Raw genomic sequence first — 16,023 nt, forward strand, 5'->3', positions numbered from 1 at the left:
AATGATGCCCACCCACCTCAGCAGTGGTGCCAGCCTTCTCTGACCATTCTGCTCTCACTTTCCTGTGCCCTTTGGGTTTTCTCTAAATCTTGCTGACTTCCCAGGCTTCTTACTCTGGGAGGTCTGTCATCGATTCCCAACCTCCTTATAACCATCCATGAAATTCCCCTTTGCTCAATGTTAGAGAAGTAATTTCCCTTGCTTGCTTCTGAAGGACTGAAGCTTCATTTTCTCCCTTCAGCTCATCTCTTATAACATCACTAAATTGCAACAGAAGCAATCTCTCTTTATAGTGAGTGCAATGTCAATAGATTCTAATTTTAAAGGAATAAAAGGAAAGCAAGTCCAGTTGTGAGACAGATGACTTCACTCCAAAGAAGAGCTTTTAGGAAACATTCTTTTAGTTCTCCTCTCCTCTCCTCTCCTCTCCTCTCCTCTCCTCTCTTCCCCTCCCCTCCCCTCTCCCCCCTCCCCTTCTCTCCCTTCCCCTCTCCTCTCCTTTCTCCCCTTCCTTCCTTTCTTACCTTCCCCTGCCTTCTTTTTCAGATGGTTTTACTAGTTCACGATGACCTCAAACTTCCCTTGCCTCGATTTTCCAAGTGCTGGGATTATGGGTGTGTCACCATGCTTGGCTTTAGCTATTTCCTTAACAAGAACAAACACAGTTTTTAATGGCCTTTGGGAGATATGATATCTAGAATCTCTTTAAACCAAGTAAACAGAACAATATGCTTGTATTGAGTTTTGGTAGCTATGCAATACACATTGACTGTCTTGTAGAAATAAAAAGCTTTAAAAATACCATCAGGTAAGCACCTGGAGAGTCACTTGGGAAAATTGCCTTCAGAGCCATACATTTAACTAGGCAATTACATACACTTTCTTATTTAACCTTCAACATATATGTGCCAGTAAATAGCACTGTCAGAGTTCTTCATGTGACACGTTATACAAGGTGTAAAAGACAGTGGAGCGTGGGAGGCAGTAGTTACCCAGCCATTGTACTGTAAGGAATACTTCCATGTTCACACAAGAGGGAGCTGAGCCAGTGGGATGAAGATCCCTTTCCTGTGCGTGTGTGTCTGCTCTCGCTTCTACTATTTAATTCTCTTTAATGATACTCTATTTATTTCAAACAGACAATCCAGTCACTACAGCTACTTGAAAGTGGTCAGCGTAGCTCCTATAGTGAGGAGCACTTCATGACTCTTAAGGGAGTGTTTTAATTTCCCCTAAAGCATCCTCAGAGGCACAGCATACAAGTGCTTATTAAAATGCTTGAGAACTTTGAGCACATTGCCCATAAATTAATTATTATCTTAATAATTTTATTTACTTGGGTTTGCCAAGACTGGATTTCTCTGTGTATCCCTGACTGTTTATTTTAAATTAAGATATAACTATATCACTTCCCCTTTTCTCTTTTCTCCCTCCAATCCCTCCCATATCACTACAATTCTCAAATTGATATCCTACTTTTCTTTGGTTATTATTGTTTTTTTCCTTTTTCCTCTAAAAATTTTTAATTTTACATACTAGCCCCAGTTCCACCTCCCTCCCATTCTTATGCCCCCCTTCCCTCCACCCACTCCTCAGAGGAGGTAAGGCCTCCCTTGGGGAGTCAACAACAATGTCTAGTATACCAAGTTGAGGCCTGACCAAGCCTCTCCCCCTTGTATCAAAGCTGAGCAAGGTATCTCACCATAGAAAAAGGGCTCCAAAAAGCCAGTTCATGCATCCAGAATATGTCCTGGTCCCACTCACCACCACCCCCAAACAGATCAAGTCACATAACTGTCCCTCACATTCAGAGTGTCATCCATTCCCATGAAGGATCCCCAGCTGTCAGTTCAGAGTCCATGAGCTCCACGAGCTCCAGTCAGCTGTCTCTGTGCTTTCCCCAATCACAATCTTGACCCCCTTGTGCATATGACCCCTCCTCCTTCTCTTCAACCAAGCTCCAGGAGCTCAGCCCAGTGCTTGGCTGTGGATCACTGCATCTGCTACCATCAGTTACTGCATGTAGGTTTTATGATGACAATTAGGATAGTCACTAATCTGATTATATGGGAAGGCCAGTTTAGGCACCATTTCCATTATTGCTAGGAGGCTTAGCTGGGGTCATCCTTGTGGGTTCCTGAGAATTTCCCTAGCACCTGGTTCCTCCCTAACCCCATAATGGCTCCCTCTAGGGAGATACTTCTTTCATTTCTCCCCCCTCCATCCCTCCCCCAGTGTGGCCATCTTGAGCCCTCATGTTCCCATTCCCCATCTCCTTCCTTCTACTCCCCTTCCCAGTTGACCCAGGAGATCTTAACTGTTTCCCTTTCTTGGGGCCCACCATAGTTATTATTGTCAGACATCATATATATATACAAATAAATAAATAAAACTTGCTGAGGCTGTTTTTGTTTTTTTGTAGGTATATGGTTTTAGGGATGGCTTCTTTGCAAAAGGTAATTAGTTAGGGGGCTCATCACTGGAAGAGTTTTAATTGTCCTCTCAGAAGTCCTCAGTGGTCTCTAGGTCTTTGTCTAGGTCCTAGACTATAGAAGTATGCCTCTTGGGCTGATAATACTCCCCAAAAGAACCATACACTAAGAAAAACTCCAGACATGGGGAACCTCCTCTCAAGTGATTGATCAGGGTAGATGAGGTGACTTCCAGAACGATATAGGCTATTCTGTTGTGGCTGATTGCCTCTTAGAGGTTGCTGAAGACACTACACAAGGGTCTTCTTGGGTGATTTGAGCAGGATCTAATCTAAACGCCATCTTTCTGATGTCTTGTTTTGATGGTATCAGAAAGCCCTATGCTAGCTTCTATGGGAGGGAAATAATTAATAGTCTTGCCCAGCTGTGACACCCATGAACCACAACAGAGACCATCAAGGCAAGATATGCCTAACAATACAATAAGTGGCACTCACGTGCTGCTGATAACTAGCAGCTGTCTACTTGGATTAAGGTGCAGTCAGCAGGAGGAATATCAGGCCTGTGCCAGAAACCTGGCTGTTGGGAGCATAACACTAAGGTTCTTGAGCCCACAGATCTCCAGGGAAACCAGGAACGTTAAGGACACAGGATTGTCAGTCCAAAGGGAAAGATGGAAAACCTGGTCTTCCTTCCAGAAAGCTGAGAATTGGAAATGATTGACAGCCTGGTGATTTGGGTTATCTTTTAGGCCAGATCATACCAAGCTCTTACAACCAAGACTGGAGGTGGCTAGTTCTAAATGACCCTAATAGCCACAGACTCCCATAAGCTCCCATAACCAGGACCAGAGGTGGCTAACAGCCCAAATGACCTCTATGTTATCTGTATGACCGAGACCAGGACAGACCGTCAGTTCCTTAAGCTAGTACAGGTGGCCTATCTCTAGAACCCATCTTCATGGACGGAATGACATGTGGTAGTTTGAATGTAATTGGCTCCTATAACCTCATAGGGAGTGAGCACTATTAGGAGGGGTGGCTTTGTGGGAGTGGGTGTGGCCCTGTTGGAAGAAGTATGTCACTGTGGGGGTGGGCTGTGAGGTTTCCTACGCTCAGAGTACCACCCGATGGAAACACTCAACTTCCTGTTTCCTGCAAGCCAAGATGTAGCCAGCACATTGTCTTCCTACATATGATGTCTGCCTGCACACACTGCCATGCTCCCTGCCACACTCCCCGCCTTGCTGATAATGGACTGAATCTCTGGAATTGTAATCGAGCCACCCCAGTTAAATGTTTTCCTTATAAGAGTAGCCATGGTCATGGAGTCTCTTCACAGCAACAGAAACCCAATCTTAGAGAGTTGAGTTTCAATGTAATTATGCCTCTTTGTACAGCGGGGATTGTATTACACCAGGACACTTATTTTTTCAAATTGTACTGGGCTTAAGTACATTGGGAATAAACTGCCTGTTATTAGACTCCCTGAAGCTTGATCCAGGTTGAAGTTAATCTGGACTGGGCTTTCATTCTTATCTCTTTGCATGGTTCCTTCCCTATATGACCCCTGCAGGGAGTCACTCACCTAGCTAAATTCTTGGGGCTAGTGAGGTCATAGGTCTTAGAAGATAATCTACTGCCACCACTTTGCCAGGCCAGCATAATTTCTTAACTATATTGAAAATTTTTATCCTTATACCTTCCATTAAGTTTAGCTTTCCCCCATAAACAAAGAATCCCCTCTTTACAGTCAATGGAGTCCATCACAGGAGAACACAACAGGGCACAATGCAGAAATCAGTGGATCAAGGGACCTCCATCTCAGTGGGTACAAAGGCAGCGTGGCTGCTGCATCTGTAGCTTAGGTGTTCTGGCAGAAGCCGAGGAAACACTGTAAGAGCCAGAATGCCAGGAAGTCTGCCTTTCCCAGAACTGGTTTCACAAACAAGATCGACTGTTATCAGTAAACACGGAAAGGTGGAAGGGAGAGTGCTTTATCTCTTCACACCATTGTCAATATGCCAGGGTTCAAAATGCTTTCTCATTTGATCCTCCAGCATAAAATGAAAAAAAAAATCAGTTGCTTATAAAAGATTCTAGAGACTGGCACTGCCTTCTTGCAGCCAGCTGTTACTCTTTTCTCTGCCTCTCTCTTGCTGTCCAGGAGTGCTGTGTCAGCATTCCCAGAGCCCTAATACCAAATTCGCGTTAAGAAAAGCACCCCGACAGACAGGTCTCTGGATGCCAAACACATCTTAAAGATCGTGTGGGTGTAAACGTGGAAAATGATTGCTGAAGCACTGCGAATAATGAGAATGGTAAGAACACCCCTAAACTGACCAAGTCCTCTGTTTTGCTCCAATGTGTGGAAGAACATAAGTCCTACCCTCTTGTGGAATTCCTGGGTCCATTTTAAATCTTTTTTTTTGTTGTTGTTGTTGTTGTTTTTTGTTTTTTTGTTTTTTTTCGAGACAGGGTTTCTCTGTGGTTTTGGAGCCTGTCCTGGAACTAGCTCTTGTAGACCAGGCTGGTCTCGAACTCACAGCGATCCGCCTGCCTCTGCCTCCCGAGTGCTGGGATTAAAGGCGTGAGCCACCACCGCCCGGCCCATTTTAAATCTTGTAGTAGTTTAAATCACTCACATCTACTAAATCTCTCCAATTTCATGTCTACTACTCTTGCGGCTTGACTTCACTTTGAACCAAAGTTTCCAATCCAGAGGTGCTGCATTACCTATTAAAATTAATCATTTTCCTTAAAAGAGAGTTTCTCAGCGTGCTCACAGGAGAGACACAGTGACCAGCAAGTATGCCAAGCCCAGTAATTCAACAGTGGTGCCAACAGTTATAAGGTTGACTAGTGGTAATCAAATACTGTCCCTCTTCCCTTAGGTTCAGGACATGTCTACCTGTACCCGCTATGGTTTCTTAAAAAGTTGCTGAACACTTGTTCTCAAAAGTATGTTACCATGACTTCTCAGAGGGCCACTGCAGACACTTCTGGACTAGCGCATCTGGAAAAGTCCAGCAGGTCAGGGATAAGGGAGTGCCCTCTGCTCCGGGGGATGTGGCACCTGCAGCCGCCATCTCTTCCAGCCCCGTGAGAGCTGGGACCCGGACCTAGCGACGCTCAGCAGTGGGACGTGTAGCTGCAGAGGCCTGCTGGGGCTCCAGGCTGTGCGTGTGACCCGTGGCAGGCGGCTCAGGTGCGGGAGCGCGGAGAGGGGGACTTCCGGGGAGCGCGCGTGTCGCGGGCGGCCGCGGTGGGGCGGGAGCGTGCAGCCGCAGGAGGGCGGAGCGGCAGCGAGGGGGAGGCCGGTGGCTGGCGCCGGGGAGGGTAGAGCGGGTCCGGCTGCACGCGCCACCTGCGGGGCTGACTGGCTTCCTCTTTCTGAGGGGGGAACACAGTTTCCCCGCGGGAGTTCGGGAGCGCGCGGACTGGCGCGCACACAGGCTGGCATCCACACACGCCAGAGCGCGCTATCATCCCTGCCTGCTGCATCCCCGGCCGGGCAGTCGGAGCTGCTGCAGTTTCCCTGAGCCCAGAGTCGAGGGGAAGGCAGAACCATTGTGCCTCCGAGAGAGACAGGTGTCAGCCGGCCCCTTTGGGTATCAAGCCCAGCAGACTGCTCCCCCTCATCGGGTAAGCCAGTCTCTCTCTTTGTAACGGGTTCGGGTTAGTGCCTGCAGACCCAAGGGAGAGGGTGGGAAGCTGCGGATGCGCCAGACCCGGCGAGACCTAGAGTTGCGATTTCAGGGGATGTATGTAGCCTCTGCTGGCGTCGTCTAGCGGGAGCAGTTACTACTCAGGTTACTTATTCTACCAACCTAGAGTTGGAACCCCTCCCCCAAGCCAGTATGCACTATGCTTCCTGGTTACCAAGGAGACTTGCTTAAACATTAGCCTTGGGACAGGTATTAGAAGAAATGGTTTCTTAAATTCTATTTGTTTGTTTTAAAAATGATAATATATACATTGAGGATATTGGGGCCATTTGGTAGTCGTTAATTTGTATTCAGACAATGGTTTCATTCAACTTAAAAGTGACAATGTACTACACGATATGCGTTTTAAAAGGACCCATCAGATGAGTTTTTCAACGGATTGTGTCTTGCGTTATAATTCACTCCCATTTTGGTGATCTTAAAAGAAAGCAGACTCCAATTTAAAACCCGTGTTTCCCTCCATTTCCAGTTCTGTTTTGCATCTCCCTCGTATTAAATTAACAGTAAGAGCAGATGATTTTATTGTGGCTCTTCTGTTGTAAATTGATCAGAACAGGAACAGCACTTGCGAATTTTTACGGTAACGCTATAGAAGGCATTCACGTCGTACAGCTTTTCTAACCTCCCTGTGTCCTCTGCAGCGTTGTTTAAGTGCAGTTTTCCATCACCTCTGCCCATTTGGGAGGTGATGGAAATCCATCCTCCAACTTAACTGATTCATTAGGAGTTGGAGCTCTATCTATATGTTAATGGAGATAGATGTAATTTTTTTTTTTGCCCTGGCATACTGTCCCAGAAGCTCAGATTTCATAGTTCATGTAAAAAATTTTGTTTTCTTCTGAAGTACCGAAGAACCCTTTGCAAAAATGAGGCACATGAAAGACACCAGAAACCTGATCTCATCCGAGCCCCTAACACCTGGACTGAGTGGGCTTCATTTTTTTTTCTTTTTCCCTTTTCTGCCTCAGATGTTTAATGGGTAAACTTGAATATCAGCAAGGCAGTAATTATACTTTGCACCAATTTTATTTTTCCATTACAAATAGAATGGCTTAGTAAAGCTCCAGTGGCATTCAACAATTCATTTTGCTTTCTTTTAATATCTGCTTTTCCCTCCTATTGAATGTAAATGAGATAAGGGAGACATACAACATTCTTAATTGAGATAATGAACTCTGTCAAGTGACATAGTAACCCGAGGAAGAGGAAGCCAAATAATGACAGATAATTGGCAAAGGGTTTTATGAAACTCACCGAGCACGCTTGGCATAGTCTAGAAGGCATTTTCCGTCCAGTTTTTTCTGGATCCCTACAGCCACTATAAAGTCAGACCATTGCTCTCAGTGTATTGCTGGGGGACCCAGGATTCAAACCTCGTAGAAGGTCAGAGCCAGCGAGTAGATAAGATCTTATTTGGATCCAAACTTTTTCCATTAATTTTTTTCGGGGGGAGTCTGCCCATTATGATTAAGGAGAGGATAAGGCCTGGCAGGAATAATGTGCCAGATTTTCAAGGAAAGCAGAACTCTTTGGAACTTTTTTTAAAGTGAAGGTATCTTTAATTAAAAAAGAAATCTGTGAGGACCCACATTAAAAAATGTATCTGGGCCACCGGTGTCCTGCTGGTTCACAGTCCTTAACTACTGAGATCTTGTCCAGTTCTGTGATGTGAATTAGTACATTTGTTATGAAAGTGACCAGGTGACCAGGCATTTCAAGGTCTTTGGTAAATGATCTGCATCCATTCTTTCTTGTTTGTTTGTTTGTTTGAGAGAGGGTTTCTCTACATAGCCACGGGCATTCCGGAACCCATTATGTAGAGCAGGCTGTCTTTGAACTCACACACCCGCCTTAGTGCTGAAATCAAAGGTCTGTGCCTCTACACTCAGCTCTCTGCATCCACTCTTAAATCAACGGTCCAGGTTTATTTCTGAGGTTTCCTGCATCTCTCTCCTGTAATGTCTCAGAGACGACGAGGAGCATAAAGGGCTCTCATGGTGAAAATTTTGAATATGGTGGAACAAAAGCATTTATAGTTTGAAGTGTCTTAATTTCCTGGCCTATTCTTTTCTTGATACAGGACTAAGAGGTATTTAAAGACAAGTTGAATGTGATTGGCCATCTGTATTCACAGGTGCCACGAGACAATTTCAGATCAGAGTTATTTGAGAAAAAAATGATATATTTTCTGAACCCGTGAGACTTCTTTCCTTGTCAGCATTCACTGGTCGATGTAGTATAGCAACTGTATGCATGGCACTGGTGTCGAAGTAGGGGCTAGGAACATCTAGAGGTATTTAAAATATACTAAGTATGTGTATAGGCTGTATGCAAATACTATGGCATAAGGGACAAACATCCACAGGCTTTGAATTTGTGGAGGTCTGGAAACCAATTCCCTGTACTTCTCCTCGCAGAAAGGGGTAAAATGAAACTTTGCTTAGGAAAAAGAGCATTGTGATGTTTTCAAGACGTACTTTCTATTAAGACCTTAGGTAATTCGCTAAAAGCCACTACGGAATACTGCAAGATGCCAAAGGGTGCTCTAACAAAGTCCCGAGTCCTCTGGAGATTTCATCTCTTCTCCTTGAGGACTGAAAACACGCATTTATATTCCTCCTAGAGGCCTCGCTTTGAACCCGTCTGTGCACAGGCTACTCTGCATCAGGCTTCTCCTGGACTTACAGTGGTTTGATGGGGTGATGTCTTATTTCTGTTTTATAGATGAAGAATATGAAAGTCGAACAGTGAAGAAAATCTAAACCATTAACTTGTCTTTGCACGTCCCACTCCTTGCCTTCCCAGTGACCTAGTCGAGGCCATAGAAAGATGCATAGTTATGAAATTGAGACAGATAATGTGTTAAATTTACAACAGAACTCTACTATTCCAGGCTGGGGATTTTTTCTCAATAATAGAGGGTCTAGCATGCTCAAATCCCTAGGCTTTATCCACAGCATCAGCCTACCCTCACACAGAATTCCATGAAGCCCAGACATGGAGAAACGTTTTGTTTAACAACAAATTCTACTTAGTTAAGTCCTTCTATAGGAGAGGGATGAGTTCTAGAGTTGATGACAAGTTTTTTTTTTTTATTTTTATTTTTTTGATGACAAGGTTTTATTACATAAATGCAGACCTTCAACCTGTTAAAAGGTGAGAGGCTCCGCCAGATAGTCAAGTTGGGAAGATGGACTAGGGGATGTCGCTAGGAAGCGCGGATAGCAATGAGCTCATTGTAGATGAAGGGCTGATAAAAGTAGATGGAGAAATACATGACTGAGATCAAGTACAACACGAAGATGGAGCTGGGCTGGAAGACGAGTTGCTGAAAGAGATCAGGAGAGGCAATCCGGAGTGTGCGGTACCCACTTCTGTGAAAGCTCTGAAGGCGAAGGATGAGCCAAATATTAACATTGCGCTGTTTGTAGATCTGGCACAGTTAGAGCCCATCAACTATTATGTTCAGTCTGTATTTTACACTGAGTGGCTGGAGCCTAGTTTCTCTTCATGAGATTGCTTTCCTGCACATGTGCGTATTGGGGCGCAAACCGTATTTGATGGGTTTTTTAAAATTTAAAATAAAAAAGGACATGATGTTGGGTGAGTAGGGAAGGGGGGCTCTGGAAGAGTTGGTGGAAGCAGGGTGAATTTGATCAACACATGATATGGAATTCTCAATGGACTAAGTAAAACGTGAGAAAAAGGTATACACAGATATATTATGTGAATTTAATGAAAGTGGACAAATAAGCATATTGGTTTTTTTTTTCATAAGTGAAATAAGACATTCTGGTAAATGAGATAATGAAGTCTAACGTTTTCTTCTAAGAGAGCCACAGATTCGGGTACTTTTGCAGGTAAAAGTGTGGTTGGTGTGTGTGTGGGTGTGGGTGTGGGTGCAAGAGTGTATGATGTATGCATGGCTAGGTCAGTGTCCTACCTCTATTACTACCCACCCACTGTGTTTTTTGAGACAGCGTTTGCCACTGAACTTGTAGCTCCCCAGTTGAGAGAGACTAGCTTTCTGGCAAGCCCTAGAGATCCTGCTATCTCCACCTTCCCAATGGGATTATATGAGTGTGTTACTGTGACTTTTTTTTTTTTTAATGAGTGTTCAGGATCTGGATTTAGGTCCTTATGCTTGTTGAAAGCAAGCACTGACTGGCCCCTTTCCCAGCTCCTTCAGATAAAGATTTTAACGTGCAGTGTATTTTGGATGAAGGCACATGTCTCTGTGGACCAAGTGAGGAGAAATGTGAGCTACAGCTTCACCTCTTTGTTCCTGTTTCCGCTAGGATCAGAAGAGCCATTTGACAAGTTATGCCCAAATCTAGAAGGAAATCTGTTGTGACAGATAAGCACCTCTTTTGATCCTGGTAGGATCATCAAATGGAGACCTGGAAGACAAATGACAGTCTGTGGAAACTGTGCTTGTACTGAAGCACCGCGTCGATGACTGGCTCCAGGAGCTGCCCGTCAGAACGGTGGCACACCCTAACAGGATGAGCTCAGATAGAAAGGGTCATTTGAAGCTAGAGCCTTGCACAAGGGACAGAAATTCAATTTAAGTTGGAGGGACTTTAATTTCCATAAAGGACAGGAGAAACCCTTGGGATCAGTTTCCCTTCATAGATGCATGTGTCCAGTAAAGGAAAATATTACCAACAAATATCACAAGGAGCCTCTTAGTAAACTGAGCTTTTTGGTGACGGTGGAGATAGATTGAGCTGTCTTTCTCTCTCTCCCTCTCTCTGCTCTGATTTCAGCATTTCTTCATGTTTGCAGAGTTTATTTTCAGAATTTGCCCCAGAACATCTTACTTCCCCTTACTGTTCAAATTAACAGATGGAATTAGTTTCGTTCATCTTTTTCCTGTCTTCGCATTTCTAACTGGGTCCTTCATTCCTAGATCTGCCTTGCAAAAGTCATTACCTAAGACTGGCCAAGCAGGAGGACGTGCTGATCTTTCTTCTGGTTATTATTATTGTTGTTGTTCCTGCCCTGTTTCATAGGCACATTGCAGTGCACCCATGCATTTAGTTTGTCTTGATTTAGACATATGGCACCATAAATTTTGGTGAAGTCTTTAAAAGACTGTATAATAAAGTAACAGTTTTACAAACCTGACTTGGAAGCATGCTAGGGCCACATATGGAGAAAGAATCACGGGATGTACATCTGTCTAAAATAGCTTTCTCTTTCGTATGGTTATAATCCCCAGCCTGATAAGACTGTTTTTAAATGAAGAAAGCAAATCTTTGGCAGTTTTTATGGATTCTCAATGTTCCCCTACATATTTATTTGAGGTATAATATATTCCGTTTTCCATCTCAGATGAGCCAGTCCCAGTAACTTAGAAGCAAGACCACTCCCCCTCATCCCTGCCCTGACAGAACGACCAATTTGACATGCAGGATATTGATGGAATAAGTAGTCCCATCCTAACTGATTGCTTCAGTGGGAACACATTTGATGCTAATGGCACAGACAATAAGAGCAGTGGGGGAGGCATTCTGCAATTTTTTATGACAAATTCTGATACCTCATTTAAAATCCTTACTTGGAAGCTGTATTATTTATTTAGCCTTGCTGTTGAATGTGAGCGGTAGAACGACACAGCCAGAACACAGTCTTGAAGCCTGAATCTGAATACTCTGATACTTTTTGGCTCCGAGATTCACAATCAAGCACCATCCCTTCTGGGCCTCATTTTCGCATGTATAATGGGATTTCTGTCACCTACGTTATAAGTTACCCTAATCTGTTTGTTTTTTTTTTTTTTTTTTTTTTTTGCTATAATGGAATATAGCAGTGTAGGTAATATACAAGGAATCACGCTTTCTTGGACTAATGGTTCTAGAGATTAAGAAGTACAACCTAATCCAAAATCCAGTGAGGTCCTTCCTGAGAAATCCTGTCATGGCAGAGGGAGATCATCACGTGGTGTGGCAGAGCAAGGATTCTAGTTTCACGGTCTCTTCTGGTGTCGCGCGCGCACGCGTGCGCACGTGTGTGTATGTGTGTAACTACTAATGCAATAATTAGGCTCCTCATCGTATAACCTCATTTTATCCTAATTATCTCACAAAGCTGCCACCTCAGGGTGCATGAAGGACTAAATTCCCAACAACTGAATTCTACAGGACACTCCTATAAGCACTTCACAGGGCCCTTCTCAGATTGTGAATGTGGGAGACAGTTGTGTGGCTTGGGCAGTCTGTGGGCCACAGGCAGTGAGACCAGGATTTATCCTTAGGGCTTTTTGGAGCCCATTCTTTTCGGAGGGATAGCTTACTCAACCTAAATATAGGGGGGAGGGCCTTGGTCTTGCCTCATAATGATAAGTCAGACTTTGTTGACTCCTCATGAGAAGCCTTATCCTCACTGAGGAGTGGATGGGGGTGGGATGGTGGGGGGAACAGAAGGAGGGGAGGGAGTGGGAACTGGGATAGGTATATAAAATGAGAAAAGATTATTTAAAAAAACAAATTGAAAAAAGGATGTAGGAGTCAAGAAGACAGGAGTGTGTGTCTTCTGTGTCAGATACACAAACTCCCAAAATTATAAAATAATATTAGAAAGGAAAAAAAAACCTACTGTAAATGTAAAGATAGTGGGTTTGTTTCTAGCTCCTCTCTAGAAGAGAGCTGTGATTATTGGTTTGGGAATTTAGGCTTAAAATTGAGGTATAGATCTGGTTTGGTTCCGGGAAAGGGGATTTGAAAATGCTGTTCTCAGCACAGGCAGTGATATCAACGTAATCAAATCACCCTTTAGCCTAGGACACTCTTTACTCTCTCCTAGTGCAAAGCCCTGAGCTGACGTGCCTGATTGCATTCGTTTTAGATTTCAAAGCCTAAGCAATTTTGGGTTTCTCATCTATGAGAACATTAATTACCTACAATCTGGTTTTATTTGGGCACGGCATATTGGTTTTGGCTTGAAGTCACGGCGGTTTCTCATTTCTTGAGGGTATTTACTGTCCGCTACAGATGGGGTTTCTTCATCGATGATCCGCCATCTGAGAAACACAGACATGGTCTGAGCTTTGCTACCTAGCATGTATGTTGGCTTCCTCCTGAAATTCTAATTGGTGTCTCTTGGTATCACGATACTACTATATGGAATGTGTTTCCTTCATCTGACCTCGACGTCCTTCTCGGGGCTGTCGGTTTCTTGTTCTGCTTCGTGTTACCCTGTCGGTGCTGTTCATTCAGTGTGTGCTTCATTTGTTGCTGGGTTGTCAAGGTTTCCAGAGGGCACGGTCACAGTTAACAAGGCTTCCTCGTCTGTGGTTGGTTGGGTGCCTGGACAGAGACCATAGCCCTCAGATGGTTGTGTTTTGGGGAGCAGAGGGAGGGTGGGGTGTGTTATTTTACAGAGCAAAGTGAGCTGTATCTCTGTAGGGGGCTTGGAGCAAGCATCACTGTGTCCTCTGTATTGGAATAATGAAAAGTCATGCTGTTTTCCCGCTATTGCTAACAGGAATAAGCATATATAGACTTTTTATGTTAAAAGTGCTGTGTTATTGCTTCTGCCCAGTCATTGCTTTAGAGGATTTTGTATTTACCACTATTCTACAGAGAAGTCCAATGTGACATTTGGGACCAAGCTAACCTTCATAACGACCCAAGGCTATATTAAAGCAAGGTCCCTGGATCACTATATCCACCCTGCTAGAATCTGTATTGGTATAGAATCCTTTGTGTATTGAAAATGCTTCAAGTGGTTCTACCAGGAGACCTAACTTGGGAGCCACGGCTGGGCACAACTTGTACACACTCAGCTTCTGTTTTGTTGTTGTTGTTTGTTTGTTTGAGAATTTTATACATGCTTATGATGTGTGTGAGGAAATGGACCCTTCATTTCTCCTCCCCCAATGCCCCCATCCTGTGACCACTTTTCCTTCCCAACTTCATACGCTTTGTTTTATTTTTTTTTAAACCACCCAGTCTAATTTGTACTGCTTGTATGTGCTTGGGTACAGGACCATCTACTGCAGTATAGGTGGCTTCTGAGGGACTGCATCCCCAAAGTAATCTGACTTTCCCTCTCCCAGTAGCTATAATTACCAATAGCTCTTTCGGAAGGAGTGGGGCTTCATGATGACCTTAGTCATCAATCCTGAGATTTTGGGGGACCTGAACAGGTTCATGGCTCATGTACACGCTTGTGTCTTACTCTGACCTCACCAGGATCATCCCTGCTACCCAGATCTGGTCCTCTGTTTTCTGGTCATTCAGACTTAACGACAACAAAAAGAGCTCTCTGGACACTCAGGCAGCCAGTACTAACCAGGTGCCCATGAGCTCTGTAGTCACGATGTGTCGTTAACATCCTCACTGTGAAGCAGGCTATACTTCTCCACTCAAATTTCTGAACAACTTGACAGATAGATTGCTGCAGAGAGCATTCGTGTAAATATCATTATGTTATCTGGATGGTGATTAGATTGGTTTTTAAGATGTACATTTCTGGGTGAGATAAAATCAAATGGCTTTTACTCTCTTTCTATTTTGGTTTTATTGCATGGATGATGATTATATAGCATTATATAAGCCAGCTGGAGAATGTTATCTCTACAGCAGATGAAATGTTCTGAGTCACTGATTAACAGGTAGGCCGTGAAGCATTGTGGGATAGTATAGAGACAACAGCATCTGGGGAGCAGAGCTACCAGGTTTCTGATTGGAATTTACGTTTTAAATAACCATAATTTGAGGAGATACAGAATTTGTTAAGCACCGATATGCAGTTAAGAAAAAAAGAATCCCTGCCATTAGACTACCCATGAAAAGAAATGAATTTGAGGTGTCCACAGAAATTATCAAGTGTGTTCTTGATGAGATCTTGACTCCTGGACCTTTCCAGAGGTCATGGTTGAGTGTGGCTATGCGAGTGGAGTATGAAATGAATGTCATGTCTGTGTTTGTCCATGCGAAATGAATCCCTATTGCAACTATTGTGGGAATTTACATCATTTTGAGTGAAGAATAAACAAATTTAACTAGTTTCACAGGGAAGTTTTAATGCTTGCTATTTTTGTTTGTTTGTTTTAATTGAAGAAGAAATATTTCAGCAGGGGGTTCACCATTTTAGACCTGGAATTGTTTTTAACTTAAGTTACTTTTCCCTTCTAAAGTGTCAGGTGAAATGACACGTAGGGCGCTTAGGCTGGGCTCTTCCATTTGTGGTAAGAATGACAGAGGAGAAATGAAGAGACGGTGAGAGAGAACAAGAGACCCAGGGAGTTACTGTGAGACATCACTGTTTTCATCAGTGCTTTCAAAACTGCCTTCTCATTAGGGGATCAGCAGCCATTATTCTGCTCAAATCATCCTTTTGGCCATCTGGACCACATTATAGGAAGTAAATGTCCACGGGCACAGCTGCCGAGTCTAATGTGTGTTTCTAACTTGCGCATTAATAAGAATGACCACACAGCGCCCAGTGGCCACAAATGCGCTGGATAAATGAGAGAGAATGGAGCATGTGCACACACTTAGAAGTGCAAGGAAGGATTCAATTTGCATCCTGAAAGGATAGTAGGGGTGATTAAAACTAGCAGAAAAGAGACCACTTTAGCCTTCCTGTCTTCAGAGTGTCTTTCTCCTGAGAAGCAGATCACAAAACAGACTAACCTTGAACCTGGTACTTTTCCTCTCGCTGCTCACAGCGTTCCTCTATGGATCTCACTCATATCGTTCCCCCATTCAGAGAATTCGTTCCCTGCTTTGCCCCTCTCTTTAAGAAAATTGTTGAAGGTCGAGAAGCTGCCATTTGATGTCACTGTATATCTAATTGTCTTTTGAACCAGCAGTGAGACCTTTCCAGGCATATTAAGTCTAATGACATCATAAA

General features: G+C 43.8%; 1 protein-coding gene across 1 annotated transcript in view; it reads left to right on the forward strand.

Moving 5' to 3' along the window:
• The first annotated feature begins 5,777 nt into the window (after positions 1-5,777).
• Positions 5,778-16,023, forward strand: part of Klhl32 (kelch like family member 32) — a 207,043-nt gene continuing 196,797 nt past the window's right edge. Inside the window, exon 1 of the mRNA XM_057791029.1 lies at positions 5,778-6,076. The gene's annotated coding sequence lies outside the window, so the exon portion shown is untranslated. The remainder of the gene's footprint in view (positions 6,077-16,023) is intronic.

Source organism: Chionomys nivalis, chromosome 16 (assembly GCF_950005125.1).
Source record: "Chionomys nivalis chromosome 16, mChiNiv1.1, whole genome shotgun sequence".
Lineage (NCBI taxonomy): Eukaryota > Metazoa > Chordata > Mammalia > Rodentia > Cricetidae > Chionomys > Chionomys nivalis.